The sequence below is a fragment of the Cervus canadensis genome, chromosome 1, assembly GCF_019320065.1.
Source record: "Cervus canadensis isolate Bull #8, Minnesota chromosome 1, ASM1932006v1, whole genome shotgun sequence".
Lineage (NCBI taxonomy): Eukaryota > Metazoa > Chordata > Mammalia > Artiodactyla > Cervidae > Cervus > Cervus canadensis.
This window is the reverse complement of record NC_057386.1, coordinates 52,342,792-52,365,357: the sequence shown is the minus strand read 5'-3', so window position 1 is coordinate 52,365,357 and position 22,566 is coordinate 52,342,792.

Genomic DNA, 22,566 nt, shown 5'->3' with positions numbered 1-22,566 from the left:
AGGTATCCAGACTATGATTCCAAAAACCAAGTGTGTCCTGCTATAAAATGTTGTCCCCCATGGGGAGCATTTTCCAGGAAATAAACATTATGAAATTCCCTCTGACCTAGCTCTTGTGGGTGAGGTGACCTGACTCATGTCAGAATGCTTGTAGAATTCTCCTTCCAGGAAGAGAAGTTTAGAAAGGCTGATTAGTCAGTGAATAACATTAGGAGGGACATGTGTTATTATCAAATTCCATGAAGTAGCTATTTACTAAGACCTATCTAAATACCTTCCATTATGGAGAGAGAATATACTTTGTATTATTTCAACCCTTTAAATTTATTGAGACCCAAATGTGGTCTGTCTTGTCATTGGTTGGTATTTGCATAGTTTCTCTTTTTCTATCCTTTTATTTTCAACCTATTTGTGTCTGTGAATCTAAAGTGTGGTTCTTGTGGACTGTATATGGTCAGATCACATTTTTTTGTGATCCTGCCAATCTCTGCCTTTTAATTGGAGCATCTGACCCATTTACATTAAATTCCTCAGAAGATAGGATTTTTATCTGTCATTCACTACCTATTTTTATGTCATATATCTTTTTGCACTTCAGTATCTCCATTACTGGGTTTCCCTGGTGGCTCAGCCACAAAGAACCCGCCTGCCAGTGCAGGAGATGTGGATTGGATCCCTGGGTTGCGAAGATCCCCTAGAAAAGGAAATGGCATCCCACTAGAGTATTCCTGCCTGGGAAATTCCATGGACAGATAAGCCTGGGGAGCTACAACCCATGGGTCACGAAAGAGTTGGACATGACTCAGCAACTAAACAACTTCCCAATTACTGTGTTCAATATTTTCAAGTAAACTGTTTTATTCTTTTGTCATTTCTTCCAATATTCTTTCCTCCCTCCTTCTGTTTCCTCTCCTTTAGGAATTTCCATCATGTGTATGTTGATAAGCTTGTTGATGTCTCACAGGTCTTTGAGCCTGTATTCATTATTCTTTTTCTTTTCTGCTTCACTGACTGGATTGTCTCAATCTATGTCCAGATTCATGAATTCTTTCTTCTGCCTGCTCAAGTCTGATGTTGAGTCCCTCTGGTGAATTTTTCATTGTAATTATTGTACTTTCCAAAACCAGAATTTCAATCTGGTTCTTTTTAAGAAATAATAATAATTTCTGTCTCCATACTGATACAATAAAGAGACATCATTTTCATGCTTTATTTCTTTAGACATGATTTCCTGATGTTCTTGGAACATATTTTGCATAACTGATTTAAAGAATTTTTCTAGAAAGTGCAACATCCGTGCTTACTCAGGGACAGTTTCTGGTTTTTTTTCCTTATATGGGCCATGGCTTCTTTGTATGTGTCATCAATTTTTGTTCAAAACCGGACATGGACATTTAAAATAGTACGGTGTGGCACTGTGGACACCAGATTCCCCCATTCCCGGGGTTTGTTGTTGTGGCCATTTGTTGTTCTTTGTTTAGTGACTTTTCTGAATTAATTCTGTGAAGTCTGTATTCTTTGTCATGTGTTGCTCTTAACTCTGCTTGTTTAGCTTCGTGATCAGCCAGTGATTAGATATGAATTTCCTTGAGTCCCTAAATCCAGGCCCGGTGTTTTCTAAGGGCTTGGCGTTATTTGCAGACCATTACTTTTTGAGGCTGCCATGGAGCTAGGGTGGGGATATTGGGAAAAGGTCAAGTTAAAACCCCACAAAACTTGCTGTTCTTACCAAGATTCAGCCACTTTCTTTGAGTAAGCATTTTTCTGAATTGTTGCAAGCTTTTTGCTAATTTATAGAGTGCTGAAAACGTTTATTCTGGAAGTTTTTGCTAGTTTTCTTTTATAGAGGCAGAATTTTCAGAAGTCTTTATTTCTGCCATATAACTCTTTTAATGTCAGTAGAATCTGTGGCAGTAACCCCTCTTTCATTCCTGATACAAGTAATCTGTGTTTTCTTTTTTCTTGGTTACTCCATCTACTAGATTATTAATTTATTAATTTTTTCAAAGAACCAGCTTTCAGCTTTAATTTTCTCTATTTGCTATTTTTTTCCATTGATTTCTTCTCGTAGCTAGTATTTCCTTCTATTTACTTTTGGTTTAGTTTGCTCTTCTTTTTCAAGTTTATGAAGTTGGAACATCAGATCAATATTGTTAAACTTTCTTTTCTAATATAAATGTTTATAAATCTCCCTCTATGCATTGTTTTAGTTATATTCCAAAAGTTTTGATATGTGTATTTTCATTGCATTCAAAATATTTTCTAATTTCCTTTGTAATTTCTTCTTTGTTATTGTAATTACTTTCTAATTACTTATAATGATATGGCTTCACTTCCCAATTTCTAGCGCTTTCCTGAATATCTTATTGTTATTAATTTCTAATATAATTTCATTTTAGCCAGCTCTATTACTTAAGATATTTGTCTTTTGAAATATGTTGAGACTGACAGGATGTTAATTTCTTCAATGTGATGATGAACTTGTCTGTCTGTTTCTCACTTTATATTTGCCCCGCATCCCCAATGTATTCTGAAACTTTGTTATTAGGTACTGTTATGCATTGAATTGGGCTCCCCTGGTGGCTCAGAGGTTAAAGTGTCTGCCCGCAATGCGGGACCCCCGGGTTCAATCCGTGGGTCGGGAAGATCCCCTGGAGAAGGAAATGGCAACCCACTCCAGTACTCTTGCCTGGAGAGTCCCATGGATGGAGGAGCCTGGTGGGCTACAGTCCATGTGGTTGCAGAGTCAGACACAACTGAGCGACTTCACTTTCACTTCACTATGCATTGAATTATGTCTTTACACAATATATGTTGAAGTCCTAACCCTTGGTGTCTATAAATGTGACCTTATTTGGAAATAGGGTTTTGCAGTTGTAATCAGTTAAGATGGGGTCATTAGGGTGGCCCTAATTTGGCATGATGTAGGATGACACTGAAGTCAGAGATTGAACTGCTGTAGCTGAAAGCCAAGGGACACCAAAGATCACTGGAAAGTCATCATAAGCTGCAAAGAGGCCAGAAAGGAGCCTCTCTTACAGATTCCAGAGGAAGCATGCCCACTGATACCTTGATTTCAGACGTTCAGCGTCCAGAACTGTGAGTGAATAAATTTTTGTTCTAAGTCTCCTAGTTTGTGGTACTTTGTAATGGTAACCCTAGGAAATTAGTACAAGTACATACACATTAAGGATTTTATATGTTTTGTGGTATTTAACCCCTTGAAATCCACCTTTATGTCTCATAATAATCTTTCTCTTAAAATCTGCTTTGTTGGGACTTTTCTGCTGGGGATGTGGGTTCAATTCCTGGTTGGGAAATTTAGATCCCACATATGGTGGAGCAACTAAACCCATGTGTCACAACTACTGAGTCCACACGCCACAACTGCTGAGTCCATACACCACAGCTGGAGTGTCCATGTGCCACAGCTGAAAATCTGCATGATGCAATGAAGATCTCGAACGCCACAACTAAGACCCAGTGCAACCAAATAAATAAAACAGATGATACATCATTTAAAAAAACAAAACAAAAAAAATCCACTTTGTCCAATATCAGTATAGTCAAATAGTTTTCTTATCTTACTACCTACATGGTATAGATTTCTAACCTGTTAATTTCTGTTTCTCTGTGTCTTTATATTTAAAATATGTCTTGTAGATTGAACATAGTTGGGTCTTCCTTTTACATCGACTCTGACAATCTCAGCCTTTCAACTAGAGTATTTAGTCCATTTGAATTTAACGTGCTTATTGATTTGAAATGTACCAAAATGTTACTTGTGTTTGGTTGTTTCTTTGGGTTTTTTCTGTTTTTCCTCTTTTCTCGTCTTCTTTTGGACTAATTAAAGATGTTGTACATTTCTTTTTCGTTTCTCTTTTGGCCTTTTGCTTATACTTTTTTTTTGTACTTTTTACTTTATATTCGAGTATGATTGGTTGACAGTGTTGTGTTAGTTTCCGTCCACAGCACAGTGATTCACTTATACATGTATCTATCGTTTTTCAAGTTATTTTCCCATTTAGGTTGTTGCATAACATTGAGCAGACATAACATAGAACATTCCCTGTTCTATATACAGTAGGTCCTTGTTGATTTTATTTTAAATTGTTGGTTGTATTTTAAATATAACAGTGTGTACATGTCAGTCCCAAACTCCCTAACTATCCCTTCTTTTTATTATATTTCTCATGGTTATTCTAAGGATTTTAATATGCATCCTTAATTTATCACAGTCTATTTATAATGAATATATTAAAATGAATAAATATATAAAGTGTGACAGTCTTATTACATTAAAATTTTATCTACCACTTCTTTTGCTCTTATTGTCATGTAAGAGCCTGACATGACTTAGTGGCCAAGTACACATGCATTTTACATATACATACCTAATAACCCCTCACCATTGTGAAAGTCATTAAACAAGGAAGTCATTAGACTAGGGTGACTGTCATGCTTGGCAGCCAACGTAAGCAAGCCACAACCTAAGCCAGAGTCAATTTCTGTAAATACCTCAAGGTTAAGAAATCAACACTTGAGTACAACCAATCACAAACCCCGCTAACTAGACTTTCCCGAGTAATGCAACTGCCCAAACTAAAACCAGTTAAACGACCCCCTTGTTTTGCTCCTGTGTCTGCCCTTTGGAGCCTTCCCCTTCATTCCTGCTGGCGGAGTGAGTGCCCTCTAACCACTTTCAGTTTGGCACTGCCTGATTTAAATCGTTTGCTCCAATGAACTCTTCACAAGTGTAATGTTCCCCAGTTAATCTTTTAACAGTGTTATATTATTACATTTACTTTAAGCAGTCACCTCTCAAAGGAAAATACAGTTATACATAAAAGATAGATCTATTCTCCACATATTTACCATTTCCAGTAGTCTTCATCCTTCTGACGGCAAGTTTACTTCTGCATATCCTGTAGTGCAGAACTGCTAGCAATTCTTTTGTCTTTTACTTATCTGGAAGTGTCTTTTTTCATCTTCACTTTTAATGGGTAATTTCACAGCATATATAATTGTTGGTTGACTTTCCTTTCAACACTTTAAAGGTGACATTCTGTTCTCTTTGCCCTCTATTGTTTCTGATGAGACATCAACTTCCATTTGTATTGGGGCTCCCCTGTTGTTATTGTTCAGTTGCTAAGTTATGTATGACTCTTTGTGACCCCTTAGACTGCAGCACACCAGGTTTCCCTGTCCTTCACTATCTCCCAGAGTTTGCTTAGGCTCATGTCCATTGAGTCAGTGATGCCATCCAACCAACTCATTCTCTGTCACCCCCCTTCTCCTCCTGCCCTCAATCTTTCCCAGCATCAGGGTCTTTTCCAATGAGTCAACTCTTCACATCAGGTAGCCAAAGTATTGCAGTTTCAGCTTCAACATCAGTCCTTCCTATGAACACCCAGGATTGATCTCCTTTAGGATGGACTGGTTGGATCTCCTTGCAGTCCAAGGGACTCTCAAGAGTCTTCTCCAACACCACAGTTCAAAAGCATCAATTCTTCAGCACTCAGTTTTCTTTATAGTCCAACTCTCACATCTGTACATGACTACTGGAAAAACCATAGCTTTGACTAGACAGGCTTTTGTCATCAAAGTGAAGTCTCTGCTTTTTAATATGCTGTCTAGATTTGTCATAGCTTTTCTTCCAAGGAGCAAGCGTCTTTCAATTTCGTGGCTGCAGTCACTGTCCACAGTGATTTTGGAGCCCAAGAAAATTAAGTCTGTCACTGTTTTCATTTTTTCCTCATCTATATGCCATGAAGTGATGGGACTGGAGGCCATGATCTTATTTTTTTGAGTGTTGAATTTTAAGCCAGCTTTTTCACTCTCCTCTTTCACCTTCATCAAGAAGTTATTTAGTTCCTCTTCACTTTCTGCCATAAGGGTGGTGTCATCTGTATATTTGAGGTTATTGATATTTCTCCCAGCTATCTTGATTCCAGCTTATGATTCATCCAGCCCAGCATTTCTCATGATGTACTCTGCATATAAGCTAAATAAGCAGGGTGACAGTATACAACCTTGGTGTTCTCCTTTCCCAATTTTGAACCAGTCTGTTGCTTCATGTCCAGTTCTAACTGTTGCTTTTTTACCTGCATACAGGTTTAGCAAGAGGCAGATAAGGTGGTCTGGTATTCCAACCTCTTTAAGAATTTTCCACAGTTTGTTGAATGTTTTTTACTTCCTCAGGTGAGTTTTGAGATTTTCTCTTTAACTGTGATTTTCAGCATTTTAACTATGATGTGCCTAAGTGTCTTTTTTAAAAAATATCTTGCTTGGGGTTTGCTAATGATAGCTTCTGGTGAATGGTGTCAGATTCGTGATCTCTGAAGTAGAGAATTTAGCTTCGGGACCAGAGACACAGCTTCAGGCACTCAGAACTTTGTTCGGAAAAAGTTTTATTACAGTGAAAAAGAGAGAAAGCTTCTGCCATAGACATCAGAAAGGGGCAGAGAGTGCCCCACTCACTAGTCTTATCAAGATCTTATATACTTTTTTCAGTTGGTTACTTACAAAAGAAAGGTCTTACCAGACCCACTCCCACAACATACACTTTAAGATAATAGGATTAGTCAGAAGGTTCTTGTTAAGAAGGAGAAATATGTCCTCGAGCAAGATAAAATTGTTGTTTTATAATCATTAGTACAGAATTTAAGGAAAAACATGCCCTTGCACAAGATGAATTGTTTTGTTGTATAATGATTAGCTCTGGGCTTAAATTAGTCTTAGAAGAAATAGATTGTTGCAAGTAACAACTCAGAGCTTTAAGAAAAAGTCTTACGTCACTAAGACAAGGAACGTAGAAAAAAGGTTTATCCCTTTTCTCCTCTAGGGCCCAAGACCACTTTCTCCTCCTCCAAGGCCCTGGACTCCTTATCAATCTACGTAAAAACTGACTCTCTCACTAGGCTTCTTGGATTTGTAACTCATTCTCTTTTTCCAAATTTGGGCAATGTTTTCCGTTCCTGTTTCTTCCAGTTTGGGGCCTCATTTCCTCTCTCCAGTTAAATACATGTTAGCTTGCTTGATATTGTCCCATAGGTTACTGAGGCTTTGTTCATCTTTTTTAAGTCTCATTTTCTTCCTCATCTTTAGCTAGTATTGTTTCTATTGACCTGATTTCAGGGTTTACCAATCCTTTCTTCTGAAGTCTTTAACTTGCTGTCCCAGGTGGCGCTGGTGGTAACGAATTTGCTTGCCAGTGCAGGAGACACATGGGATGTGGGTTCAATCCCCCAGCAGTAGGAAATGGCACCCCACTCCAGTATTGCCTGGAAAATTCCACGGACAGAGGAGCCTAGTGGGCTACAGTCAGTTGGGCTGCAGAGAGTCAGACATCACTGAGTGACTGAGAGGAGGCGGGAGGGAGCCAGAGGTCGACATTTCTCGTGTCTTTTTTGATATCAGATTCTTTCAGAACATTTTGTTTCTGATGTTTTTGATGCTGTTTTCTACTGGGGCGGTAAGCTTAGTCCTAATCCACCATTTCGATAATCCAGCACCACCCTCTCTCCTATTTTTTTCCCACTCTATCTTCTAATCCTAAAAATGGATTAGGATCAAGAGAATAAGGAGACAAGCCACAGAATATGAGAAAATACTGGTAAAACATGTACCTGATGAAAGACGATTTTTCAAAATATGCGAAGAACTCATAAAACTCAACAATAAGAAAACAAACAACCCCAATAAAAAAATGGGCCAAAGACCTGAACAAGAACTTTATCAAAGAAGATATATAGATGGCAAATAAGTATATGAAAAGATGCTCCACATGGTATGTCATCAAGGAAATGCAAATTAAAGCAACAAGATACTAGTTTACATCAATCAGAAAGGCCAAAATCTAAAACTTTAACAATACCCTCCAGGAACTCTCAGTCATTGCTGATGGGAATACAAAAAGGGAACAGCTATTTTAGAAATCAGTTTGACATTTTTTACAGAAGTGACATACTCAACACATAATTCAGTAATCATGTTCATTGGTATTTATCCAAAGGAGCTGAAAATTGGTGTCCACACAAAAACCTGTATGCAGATATTTATGGTAACTTTATTCATAATTGCCACAACTTGGAAACAGTCAAGATGTCCTTCAGTAGGTAAATGGGTAAATAAACTTTGGTGCATCCAGACTATGGAATATTATTCAGTACTAAAAAGAAGTGAGCTGTCAAGTCAAGACATGGAGGAAACTTAAATGTACCTTATTAAGTGAAAGAAGTCAATCTGAAAAGGCTAAATACTGTATGATTCCAACTATATGACATTCTGAAAGTGAAAGTCACTCAGTCCTGTCTGACTCTCTGAGACCCCATGGACTGTATAGTCCATGGTATTCTCCAGACCAGAATATTGAAGCCATTAGCTATTCCCTTCTCCATGGGATCTTCCCAAGCCAGGGACCGAGCCCAGGTCTCCCACATTGCAGGCGGGTTCTTTACCAGCTGAGCCACCAGGGAAGTCCTAGAATACTGGAATGGGTAGCCTATCCCTTCTCCAACAGATCTTATTGCCCCAGGAATCAAACCAGGGTCTCCTGCATTGCAGGCAGATTCTTTTTTTTTTTTTTAATTTTTATTTTTTATTAGTTGGAGGCTAATTACTTCACAACATTTCAGTGGGTTTTGTCATACATTGATATGAATCAGCCATAGAGTTACACGCATTTCCCATCCCGATCCCCCCTCCCACCTCCCTCTCCACCCGATTCCTCTGGGTCTTCCCAGTACACCAGGCCCGAGCACTTGTCTCATGCATCCAACCTGGGCTGGTGATCTGTTTCACCATAGATAATATACATGCTGTTCTTGCGAAACATCCCACCCTCACCTTCTCCCACAGAGTTCAAAAGTCTGTTCTGTACTTCTGTGTCTCTTTTTCTGTTTTGCATATAGGGTTATCATTACCATCTTTCTAAATTCCATATGTATGTGTTAGTATGCTGTAATGTTCTTTATCTTTCTGGCTTACTTCACTCTGTATAATGGGCTCCAGTTTCATCCATCTCATTAGAACTGATTCAAATGAATTCTTTTTAACGGCTGAGTAATATTCCATGGTGTATATGTACCAGAGCTTCCTTATCCATTCATCTGCTGATGGGCATCTAGGTTGCTTCCATGTCCTGGCTATTATAAACAGTGTGCAGGCAGATTCTTTACCAGCTAAGCTACCAGGGACATTCTGGATGTGTCCCTGGTATAACATTCTGGATAAGGCAAAATATATGGAGACAGCAAAAAGATCAGTAGTTTCCAGAAGATTTTTAAGGCAGTGAAATGGAAACCATTCACCTCATATTGGGACTTAAACCCATCTGCTGGGACTCAAACCCAGCCAAAACCCAGTTTGGGACTCTTACCCCTGTGGCTGGGACTTGCACCTGGCCAAAAGCCATAGTTTTCCAGTTGAGGTTTCAAGACCTGGTTTCAAGACCTAGTAAAGCTCAGGTTCTTTTTTAGTTTTGATTGTACAGGGTATCCATTGCTGCACGCGAGCATTCTCTAGTTGCGTTCAGCAGGGGCTACACTTTATTGCCGTGTGCAGGCTTCTCTGGCAGTGGATTCTCTTTCTGCCGGAGCACAGGCTCTAGGCACACGGGCTTCAGTAGTGGCAGCTCATAGTAGTGGCGGTCTGTGAGCCGGACTTCAGTAGTTGTGGCTCATGAACGTTAGTTGCTCCGTGGCATGTAGAATCATCCCAGACTGGGGATTGGACTCATGTCCTCTGCATTGGCAGGCAGATTCCCATCCACTGTACCACACGGGTAGTCCAAAGCTCAGGTTCTGGATGTCTCATCACAGAAGGAATTCAGTGAGAGACAAAGTGATAGGTAATAAGTGGATTTATTTAGCAAGAAACACACTCTAAACAACACGGGCCATGTCAGAAGACGAGTGGCCTCGAAATGTGGTGTGGTTAGTTTTTATGGGCTGGGTAATTTCATAGGCTAATGAGTGGAAAAATTATTCCAACTGTTTTGGGGAGAGGGCAGAGATGACCAGGAATTGGGCCCCCATCCACTTTTTGATCTTTGATGGTCGGCCTTGGACCTGTCACAGTTCCTGTGGGTGTGTCATGTAGCTCGCTGCTGTGTTCCAGTGAGCATACACTGAAGATCAAGGACTAGTCAGGTGGCCTTGTCTGCCATCTTGGACCCATTCGATTCTAATCAGCTTATGTTGTGTCCTAAGGCTGTGTCACTCTTTCAAATGTTATGTCCTACCCTCTTCTCTCCTATTTCAAAACTATTCTGTGATACCATTAATGGTCTATTTGATAAATCAATTAGGAGTCAAAATGGTGCTGGATTAAGCAAATGCTATGCAGAGTACATCATGCAAAATGCCGGGTTGGATGAAGCACAAGGTGCAATCAAGATTGCCAGGAGAAATATCAGTAACCTCAGAAAGGCAGATGACACCACCCTTATAGCAGAAAGCAAAGAGGAACTAAAGAGCCTCTTGATGAAAATGAAAAAGGAAAGTGAAAAGGCTTGCTTAGAACTCAACATTCAAAAAATGAAGATCATGGCATCTGGTCCCATCACTTCATGGCAAATAGATGGGGAAACAATGGAAAGAGTGACAGATTTTATTTTCCTGGGCTCCAAAATCACTGCAGATGGTGACTGCAGCCGTGAAATTAAAAAAGACACTTGCTTCTTGGAAGAAAAGTGATGACCAACCTAGACAGCATATTAAAAAGCAGAGACATTACTTTGCCAACAAAGGTCCTTCTAGTCAAAGCTATGGTTTTTCCAGTAGTCATGTATGGATGTGAGATTTGGACCATAAAGAAACCTGAGTGCCCAAGAATTGATGCTTTTGAACTGTGGTGTTGGAGAAGACTCTTGAGAGTCCCTTGGACTACAAGGAAATAAAATCAGTCAATCCTAAAGGAAATCAGTCCTGACTATTCATTGGAAGGACTGATGTTGAAGCTGAAACTCCAATACTTTGACCACCTGATGCAAAGAATTGACTCCTTGGAAAAGACTCTGATTCTGGGAAAGATTGAGGGTGGGAGGAGAAGGGGACGACAGAGGATGAGATGGTTGGATGGCATCACTGACTCGATGGACATGAGTTTGAGCAAGCTCTGGGAGTTGGTGATGGACAGGGAAGCCTGGCGTGCTGCAGTCCATGGAGTCGCAAAGAGTCAGACATGACTGAGGGACTGCACTGAACTGAACTGAGAGGAAAGCCAGCTAAAGGAATTGTAACAGGCTTAGGGGAGCTTTCAGGAGAATGTGTTGTTTGCATTGATTATCTAAAACTAGACAGCTCCTATATACCTAGCACATTAGCACATTCTCTTAATTTTATTCTCAGAGGAAGTAATGGTTCTAAGAATTCAAAACATCAAATAATTGCTTAACAACAAACAAACACGATGGGCCATTTTGGAGGCCAGGGGTTTATCCTCAGTAGTCTGCCTTAGACTACTTTTATAAATTAGTTGTATTTCACGAGCCGCAACAAGAGAAGCCACTGTAATGAGAAGCCGATGCACCGCATCTAGAGTAGCCCTCACTTTCCACAGCGAGGGAAATCCTGCGTACAGCAACGCAGCCAAAAATAAATTAATTTGCCGTTTGATCCTCAAGACAATGCCTTCCTGTCCTGGGCTCACTCCTATGCTGCATTCCACAATCGGTCTAACTGCTGGGTCTGCGGAGCACTCCCCACTTCATCGGTGGAAGGCTTCCCGTGGTGGACATCTCCACTTCAAGGAAAAGACTTTCTCCAAGTCTGTGAATACCTTCGACAACAATCACATGTGATGCCTCTTCTTCCTCTAATGACATCTAACAACCCTAGAATGGACTGGTGTAATACTTTGTACCTTAACTATGGACATAATGTGACTTTTAATTTTGATTATACACTGTCTCAGTTTAATGACTATTTTGCTGTACATAAGACAAATAGGTCTAGATCTGATGGTTTTTTACCTGATGTTTATCAAATATGGGATGACGTTATTTGGCTAACTCCTGAAAAAGGACGTCTAATATCTACTGCCCCTATATGCTGGGAACAAACAGAGCCATCCCCCAAAGTTAGCCAACAGCTTAATTACAATGATTGGAAACAATTGGGATTTTTGCCTCAGGAAATATGTAACGTAATCATTCCCGTGTTTTCCAACCCCAGTTCAGGATCTCCCTTTGTCTGGCCAGGCACTAATTGGGACTGGATGTCTCAGTCACGCTGGCTTGCTCCAAACGGGACTTACTGGATATGTGGCTCTCACCTATGGGCTTGGCTTCCCCCTGGCTGGATAGGGAGATGCACCCTGGGTCTAGCCTTTACTCATGGCTTTATATTTTCAGAGCTTCCAGAAAAGCCTGCTAATTTACCTCACCTTAAAACTCGGTGGGCAAGGTCTGTATTTCACTGGTATGATTATTTGGCTGCAGTGTTTGTCCCCTCTTTGGGAACTACAGATGTTATGCTACGAGTAGATGCTTTGACTAATTTTACTCAACAGGCATTACAAGATTCTCAAAAAGCCATTTCAGCTCTTAATGCTGAACAAGCACAAATTAGAAAGGTGGTTTTACAAAACAGATTGGCTTTAGATATTCGGACAGCTGCACAAGGAGGAACTTGTGCCATCATTCATACCCAGTGCTGTACATATATACCTGATATGAGCACTAATGTTACTCACTTCACTAAACACATGAACAAGATGATTGGGGCCATGGATACTCCTGAAGCCTCGATTGTCTCACTTTGGGAGATGTTAACTAGTTCCCCATGGTGGAAATCTATCTTAATTACAATAATTCTGATTGTTTTGTTTTTGCTGTTTGCTCCCTGCATCTGTAACTGTGTAACTGGATTTGTTTCTAGTCGCATGAAAGCTTTTAAGTTACAAATGGTTGCTCAAACTCCTGCTATCACTGCAGCTTCTCCCGACTATTCTTTGGGGCCCCTGGATCAGACATCCTCACTATGAGAATTAGGAGAATATGTTGCCTCACCAATTTAGGGACAACACCCCTTGTCAGCTTGGAAGTAGTTATGGAATGAGAACGACGCCCCTTTTCCCTAGGCAACATAATTCTCCTAAAAGAAAAGGGGGGAATGAGAGAGTCATTTCCTAGGCAGGTTGATAAGAAGTCTAGGGGTCCCCAAGGAAAGAGAGGTCTGGGATATTCAAGGAGGTAAAAAGGACAAACTCTTTTACTTTTTTTCCTCTACATTCCTTAGGATTATATAACAATAATGTCTCCTGCCTGAGGACAGTCTTTGGATTAAACCCTCTGGCTAATTCTGTTATCTTAAAATGTAAATTAAGGGAGTAGGTCTGGTCTTTACAAGGATGTATCCTGCCTGAGGACAATCTTTGGATTAAACCTCCTAGCCAACTCTGTTATCTTAAAATGTAAATTATGGGAGTGGGTCTGGTGAGGTCTTTGCAACCTCCAGACATTCTTTGGATTCATTGGAGAGTATATGACTCCATTGCTAGCGCTAGCAAAGGGGTGCTCTTTTGCCCCCTTCTGATGCCTACGTCAGAAGCTTTCTCTATCTCCTTTATGTTAGAAAACGCCGCGGGAAGAAAAAGCCACCTCTAAGGACCGTTGATGAAGGCCTTTATTGGGCGGTCGCTCTCGGGCAGAACTCCCGGGGGCGGGTGAGCGAGGAGACAAAGGGAGTCTGCGAGGTATGAGGGGTGGGGAGAGGTTTTATAGCCAGGGCCGGCGTCCAAGCCAGGTCTTCCCATATAAGGAAGAAAGCGCGGGCTACAGCGGCTGGTGTCCAAGGGCTCCGTGTCGGCACCTGATTGGACCAGGCTGCAGGGGGTCGGTCCCGGAAGTTTAGTCAGCCTCCGGAACTTGCCTGCGGCACTTTTCCGGGGCATGCCTCAACATGCCCGACCTTTCACTTTATACTTTAATAAAACTTTATTACACACAAAAAAAATAAAAATAAAAAAAATAAATAAAAAAGAAAGAAAATGTAATCGAGGGCTGATCTTTTTGGTTTAAGAAAATTGCTTTAACCAGGATTTATGCCTGAGTGGAGGCCAGTTCACAGATACAGAAAGGAGAGCTGAAGACCCTGAGCAGAGCTGAGTTGTCCTGAGAAACAAACTGTTTCAGATAAAGGGGAAATCGAGTGGCTGGTGTTCTATGTCCTAGTATTGTGGGTCTTTAACCCTAGCTGTGCACCAGAATGACCTTGGAGCTTTGAACAACACAGACGTCCAGTCCCCCAGGGGATTCTAGTGTATCCCCAGAGACGGGGACCACTGCCTAGAGCATGAGGACGTTTCAGGTAGAGAAACCCAAAGCAGTTTCTACCGATCACTGGCCACAGCCACAGTTACTAGTTAGCTGCGCTTACTGGATCTGACTGTGAGCGATGGAAAATCCTGGTGAACGTGGAGGAAAAATGCACTCACAGGCAATGAAACCTGCTGCATCAGATTGTGGGAACTTAGCCAGTGAGTCTTGGAGGACCCCTGCCCACAGGAATACCCGGGCCCTTGCATCCAGGGCGCCATGGGCATTTGCAGTGACTTGGATTTATGGAGGCTGATGAGCCATGCTAGTTCACCCAGGCTAGGCAGGTCACAGGGCTCTTGCTGCTGACACTAGTGAGGTCCCAGGCAAACGGTTGAGTTGGTCACCCCAGTGGTTTGGCCTCTTCTCAGTGTAGGATCCGAGAGGGAAGGGGGTGACTTGGCCAATGGAGTCAGGCCTGAGGCCGAGAGGTGGACGATTACTGGTGGCTTCCTCTCTAGCTGGGCTGTCAGAGGCAGGGTCCTTTCCCCCTACCTCTGTTCCGGTCTCCCTGAGACATTTCTGTATCTGTTCTGGATTCCAGCCGGGGCCCAGTCAGAGCCTGGGAGCCTCTGGGGCCTGGGAGAAAAATGGAACTTCCCCCAAACTCTAAAGATCTGCTCTGTTGACCTCTGTAGGACCACGACTTTCCTCCAGAGTCAGGACATGGGGCTTTGAGACTCACTGCCTTTTGCCTGCAGACTTTGTTCTTCAAAGTCAGGTGGGTCGTCCCCGGGGGAGAGATGAGACAGGCTGGGACCTGGGACCATTTGCTGAGTGCTTGCACCTGGAAAAACACCTCCTCCTTGAGCAACAGAATGCAAAGAAATTGTAAGAATAACAGAAAACAAGGAAATTATGTAGGGGTTTCCCTGGTGACTCAGATGGTGAAGAACCTCCCTGCAGTGCAGGAGACCAGGGATCGATCCCTGGGTCAGAAAGATCCCCTGGAGAAGGGAACGGCAACCCACTACGGTATTCTTTCTTGGAGATTTCCATGGGCTGCAGTCCACGGAGTCACAAAGAGTCGGACATGACTGAGTGACTGACACTTTCACTTTCATAAGGAACTAAAAATAACGGTGTGGGTGTGCAGGTGGAGGAAATTATGGACAACAAAATACAAAAAGGTAAAAAAACACAACTCCACTTCTGAAGAGCTGGGAGCAAAAGCACAGTGCCCTGAGTAAAAGCAGGGTACTGCTCATGCCCTCTGCACACAACATAACCAGTCACCCCTTCGGTCTGGACACATCCCTACCCTCACCCTGTACGTGGAACCAGCTCACCCCTGCTTGGGAGTGAGCAAGGGAACCTGTGACTTGTTCTCACTCTCTCCTGCTGCAGCAGGAGTCCCAGTAAAGCCTTGCCTGAAAAAAAAAATTAGTTGTATTTCTATGCATTTTATCCCCAAGGATATTCATTGTGTCCTCGGAAACCATCTTAACATCTAGTTAGATATTCACTGTGGACTTAGAAACAAAACATCTATGGAGGACTGCTTAATTAAGTAAATTAATACATCCATGTGATGTGATAGTTTACAGACCTTCACAAAGATGTTGGAGGAGAATATTTAACGACATGGGAGAGTAAGATTAATACTTTCAGAATAACATTTTTTGTTTGTTTTTGAGATGATTGTGTTTTTATTATAGCTTTAATTCCTTTAGGAAAACAGTTGACTAATGTGTTTTATTAAAAGTTACAAAACATTTGGTGAAAACATATTTTTAACCTTGTTTCCTCATCTTTTTTTCTTTTTTTTGTTGAGGAACACCAAAGACACACCATTATTTTGTTTCTGTTATATTTTCTTATATTCTTTTTTGTGTTCTATCCATTATTCTAGAAGTTCTTAGCCATTATATAGTAACATCATTTGGGAATATTGATTAAATAGCTATTTGTACGTATTGATTTTATATTTCTAGATACTAATGTTTTTCTTTTTTGCAGTGCAGTTCGTTTATAATGTGTTCATTTCTACTGTATAGCAGTGACTCAGTTATACACATATATATATACACACACACATACATATACATTCCTTTTTAATATTCTTTCCACTGTGGTTTATCAGTTATCAAATATAGTTCCCTGTGCTATACAGTAGGACCTTGTTGTTCATCCATCCTATATGTAACAGCTCACACCATGATAACATTTTTAAGACAAAGCAGCTTGCAAAAAGTATATACAATTTGATGCTAGTTTTATTTAAATGTATTTGTGTGTAGAAAGAGGTTACACATCAAAATGCTGAGTTATTTGTGGGTAAATGTATTGTGAGCATTTCTTTCCTTATGATTTATGTGTTTTCTATATTATTACAAACAACGCATATATGGTTTTTAAGGAGAAAAAGGTATAATTTTTAAATGAGTTGAATCATATGAACAAAAAGGAGTTAATGTTAAAAATAGGGAAGATTGTTCATGATATTAAGCAAACTTTTATTATATCAAAGTGGAATCATAATAATCTTCTCATAATGTGCCCCCCACCCTGTAAAAAGTAAGTAGTAAGTGGGCATTTTCCGTAGTTGACCCTTCTTCTATAGGAAATGGCCAGCTTGCCTGTTAAATACCAGAAGCTTTGTATCCATTTTTTTTAGGAATCCTTGTAGCTTTGAGTTTGTGTTCTCCCTATTTCTTCAGACGACAAAGGGAGGCTTGGTGCAGTTAAGTGACTTGTCCACGTTCCTATGGCTTTTCTAATTACTTTTATTTCTTTATTTGCTGTGCCAGGACTTAGTTGCAGCATGCAACCCTTGGTTGCAGCAGGTAGGATCTGGTTCCCGGGCGTGGGATCGAACCTGGGCCCCCTGCCTTGGAAGTGCAGAGTCTTAGCCACTGGACCACCAGGGAAGTCCCAAGTTCCTATGACTTTTACATGAGACATCTGCTAAAACAAACAAAACTCCTACATTATGAGATTCTGAAATACACACTTAAGTGGCTTAAGATTCTTGTCCGTACAGCTTAGTGAGTGGTTAAAGACACCAACAGTGACTCTGGAGCTCAGCATAGCCGATTTCAAATCCCAGCTTGGCCGCTTATCCTGTGACTTCTGGGCAAATTACTTGGCTTTCTGGTGCCTCCGCATGTCAGCTATAAGAGGGAGGCAACATGATTTAGGGTTTCTGTGAGGATCAAATGAATGAATGCAAAGCACTTAAAACAATCAGAACTCAATAACTGACACATGTCAGCTGCAGTGCAGTGTCACGTCCATTCTCTTCCATCCCAGGAGCCAGATCATTGCTCAGCTGCAGTACTGTGACTGGAAAGCAGGGCTCCAGCTGTGCCGATCTACTGTTCTTAGCTCCTGTCTGCAGGGAGCCATGGCCTCTGAGGGTGTGCACGCATGCCTGCGTGTGTGCATGTTTGTGTGTGTGTGTTTGTGATCAGTTGCTTAGTCATGTCTGACTCTTTGCAACCCCATGGACTATAATCTGCCAGGCTCCTCTATCCATCAAATTTTCCAGGCAAGAATACTGGAGCGGGCTGCCATTTTCTTCCCCAAGGGATCTTCCCAACCCAGAGATCGAACCAGAGTCTCCTGTATCTAAAAGCCACATGATAGCTGGATCCCTTAGTTAAACGAGCCAAAGGAAATTCTCAAAAGTTGGAGTTTTTCATCTGAGGTCCTTGGATCCCCACTGTTACCAAGGTATATAAAACTGTTTGTGGCTGTCCTCCAGACCCACACAGTAACATCAGGGACATTATGTTATAGTTGTACCTCATTTGGAAACAGAGATGGTATCTCCACTTTATCCACCAAACTTGGCTGTTTCCAGAAATTAAATCTGGAATTCAAAATAGTAGATTAGCTATATTTTTATTACTGTCATTACTGTAATTACTTGAGTGGCATTCTCAAGACTGCTGCCCAAAGGAGATTCTAAGAGAGTTGGTAACAGGCAGCTTTAATGCAGTAAATGTTTGGAAATCCAAGGGTTTTGTAAGACAGCATTTGTTTTTTAAAAAAATGGGAGGGGGGATGATGTTACCTGTATTTCTTCTATTTCTGTATTGTTGTTAAAAAGTTTAATATGACCATGTATGACACAATATACATTTGAATTTATATTGAAGGGGGGAAAAGTATTGCACTGATCATTATCGTAAAACAGTAAAAAAAAAAAAAAAAAAAAAGCACCAAAACACTTATTCACGTTGCACACAGAGCAGCTCATTCTAATTATCTGTTAATAGGCCCAAAACACATTCTTGTATTCAATTATGCTTGGCTTTTTTTACTTATTGATTTTACAAGAGCACATTCTTAAGCGAAAGGGATTCAACTCCAAACCTTTTGCTCAGCCCCTAAATGTGGAATTCGGTATGTGTTTCTTCCTGCTGAGTTACTAACCGGTTGATGGCGAGGTGGGAACCTGCGCGTGTGGCCACAGCCCATCAGCCCCGCGAGCATGCTGGAGCCTCTCGCTGGTGCCGGGCTGCTACCAAGGCTGGTTGTCCGTGGAGGCAGCGTGACTGATGCGGCTGCGGGACCCGGATCGCGTTTCCTCGGTGCCCACCCCCCACCCGGAACCCGGTCCTCTCCACCCTCGGAGCGGGCTATGCTTTTTGGGCAATTGTAGATCCCTTATTCTTTGCCCCGTCCCCTGAAGTAATTGCGGAGCCTCAGGAAAAGAGAAAAAGTTATGATGGCCAAGGTTTGCCGTATATTTCTTATTTCATGTTGGAAACCATCAGGACCTGTATCACTAGCTGCTTCTGCATCGTCATCCCGCCCCACCGCCTCCCGACCCTACAACCTCTCTACTTCCTGTTGCCCAGTAGCTCTACTTTCTGACGTTTTCCCAAGTAACATTCCTACTGATACCACATCCCTTTAAAGCATACTACAGCTGGACAAATAGCAAGTTACAGCAAAGCATTATAGCTGAAATCCTTTTTGTTTAGGCCTTGGAAGGAGTCTGGCATCTCCTACTGAACTCTGTACTCGCTTCACGAAGGTACTGAGCGTACAGTGAGCATGGTGTATGATACTGTCTTCAAACTTGAAGTCAAGTCAAAGGTCAAACGTTTCAAACTGTGGGAGCATCGCACCACTAGTAATTACCTTGACCCAAACAGACAGGCATCAGGCCAAGTTCCTAAATGGAGCTTCTGTGCCCTCCTAAAGGAGACACAAACTACTACTCTTCTGGAGTGTGTGGAAGGCAGATGGCAAATAAGACCAAGAACTCTGAGTTTTATATATTATTTTCACGATCAGAAAAATTACTTAACACCTTAGAAAGAAAGTCTGATTATGCTACAACAGGAATGAACCTTGAGGATATTATGCTAAGTGAAATAAACCAGTCACAAAAAGACCAATTCTGTATGATTCCCCTTGTATAAAGTACTTAAGAGTAGTCAGAATCATAGAGACAGAAAGTAAAATGGTGTTTGCCAGGGACTAGGGACAGGGGAGTTATTATCTAATGAGCACAGAGTCAGATTCAGTTGCCTTCAGTTTTACTGGATGAAAAGAATTATGAAAATGGATGGTGGCGGTGGCTGCACAACCTTCCGAATACATTTCATATATTTAATATCTGAACTGCATTAACACTTTAAAATGGTTAAGATGGTAACTTTTATATAATGTACATTTTACCACAATAAAAAGAATGGGTTATACATAAAAAACAAACAAACCAAAAAAGGTACTACAAAATTGTACAGGTATGGCATGCTTGTGGCAAAACATTTGTAGAGAGGAAGGATGTAAAACAGTGAAATTTTTCACACAATAGCAAGATACAAATTCCATTCAAGTTTCCATAGACTTTAAACTAGGAGACACTAGAACATATCCAGGGACACAAAAAAAAAGTGCAAAAATTTCATGTTCTAACAGTATTGAAATCATACAGAGTCTGTTAGCACTGTGGAATTATGTTAGAAATCAATATTAAAAGATATTTGAAAATAACCCACATATTTTCAAGTCCAATATGGCATTTACTGAGAAAGATCTTGAACTTAGCCATTGAAAGCCTCAGTGAAGTTAGACTAAAAAAAAAACCCAGAAGGTGATTGCAGAGAAGAAAGCATTTAAATGAGAAGTTAGTATCAACATGAGGAATTAATATTAAAGATACTTTAAACAAAATCCCATGTATTTGGAAATTAAATGTCCACTTTTAAATGATGGGTATATCTAAGAAGCCATAACAAGGAAAATTAGAAAATATTTTTAATAGAATAAAAATGAAAAGAGAATTTACCAGAATTTGTTGCATGCAGCTGAAGCTACTCAATGCAATTAAATACAATGTAGAGTCTTGATAAGGTATGAAAACAAATAATGGACACTAGCATAAAATTTTGTGAAATTTGAACCAAATCTGTATTTCTGTATTTCATCATAGACATCTCCAAGCCACCTATTCAAAAAAACATCACTGATGAGAATTAAGTGACTGACTTCCTCCTACCTGAAGGAGGAAATTAAAGAAAATCTAAAAATGACAACCGTGATATGAGATATGACACAAGTTGTTTCTAACAAGTGAAAATAAACTAAAAAGAGAGGGATTCAAATTCTACCAAAAATTTGGAGCAGGACCTGAGGAAGTCACAAAATGGAAATATAAGTGGTAACTATATCAGTTCAGTTCAGTCACTCAGTCGTGTCCAACTCTTTGCAACCCCATGTACTGCAGCACACCAGGCCTCCCTGTCCATCACCAACTCCTGGAGTTTACTCAAACTCATGTCCATTGTGTCAGTGATGCCATCCAACCATCTTATCCTCTGTCATCCCCTTCTCCTCCCACCTTCAATCTTTCCCAGCATCAGGGTCTTTTCCAATGAGTTAGTTCTTTGCACCAGGTGGCCAAAGGATTGGAGTTTCAGCTTCAGCATCAGTCCTTCCAATATTCAGGACTGATTTCCTTTAGGATGGACTGGTTGGATCTCCTTGCAGACCAAGGGACTCTCAAGAGTCTTCTTCAACACCACAGTTCAAAAGCATCAATTCTTCGGCGCTCAGCTTTCTTTATGGTCCAAATCTCACATCCATACATGACTACTGGAAAAACCATAGTCTTGACTAGACGGACATTTGTTGGCAAAGTAATGTCTTATCAAGCATTTACTATGTGCCAGGGCCTGTGCTAAATGCTTTACATGCATTATTATCTCATTCAATCCTCACCATACTCTTATTGGTGGTCACTGTGATGACGAAATTGAGGTTCAGAGAAGTTAGATGACTTGTCTTATGGGAAAATGACAACGAAGGGAATAAGACAGAACTGTACCTGGCTCATCAGACTCTAGTGCCCTTGTTCCAACCGCAAGCATCTCTGTTATTTCACCACCTCTGAACCTGCTGTTTTAGGGTAAAATGGAGTTTGGGCTTCGTCATTCCAAAGGTGGCTTCTGGCTTTAACATTTTATGACCCTACGATGATCAAAGATTGGGTGCTTAGATTCCAGGAAAGACTCACAGTTTAGACCAGAGCTTTATTTCTCCCTTGAGTCCACTGGGACACAGAGGAGATGATATTCTCCTGGCTGATCCATTCCCAGCATGGTTCCTAGACTGTTTAAAGAGCTGGGTGTTAGCTACAACTCCACTCTCATTTAGGCAGTGAATCTTTAGAATGAACATTTTAAAGCAGGATACATAAATATAACTTGAAAAGTGAAATGAATCAATCAACCAAGAAGAATGTTCAGTCACTCAGTCGTGTCCAACTCTTTGTGACCCCATGGACTGCAGCATGCCAGGCTTCCCTGTCCATCAACATCTCCCAAAGCTTCCTCAAACTCATGTCCATTGAGTTGGCTTTCCCTTATTTCTTTGCATTGATCACTGAGGAAACCTTTCTTATCTCTCCTTGCTATTCTTTGGAACTCTGCATTCAAATGGGTATATCGTTCCTTTTCTCCTTTGCCTTTTGCTTCTTTTCTTTTCTCAGCTATTTGTAAGACCTCCTCAGACAGCCATTTTGCCTTTTTGCATTTTTTTTTCCAGGGGATGGTCTTGATCACTGCCTCCTGTACAATGTCATGAACCTCCGTCCATAGTTCTTCAGGCACTCTGTCAGATCTAATCTCTTGAATCTATTTGTCACTTCCACTGTATAATTGTAAGGGATTTGATTTAGGTCATACCTGAATGGTCTAGTGGTTTTCCCTACTTTCTTCAATTTAAGTCTAAATTTTGCAATAATGAGTTCATGATATGAGCCACAGTCAGCTGCCAGTCTTGAT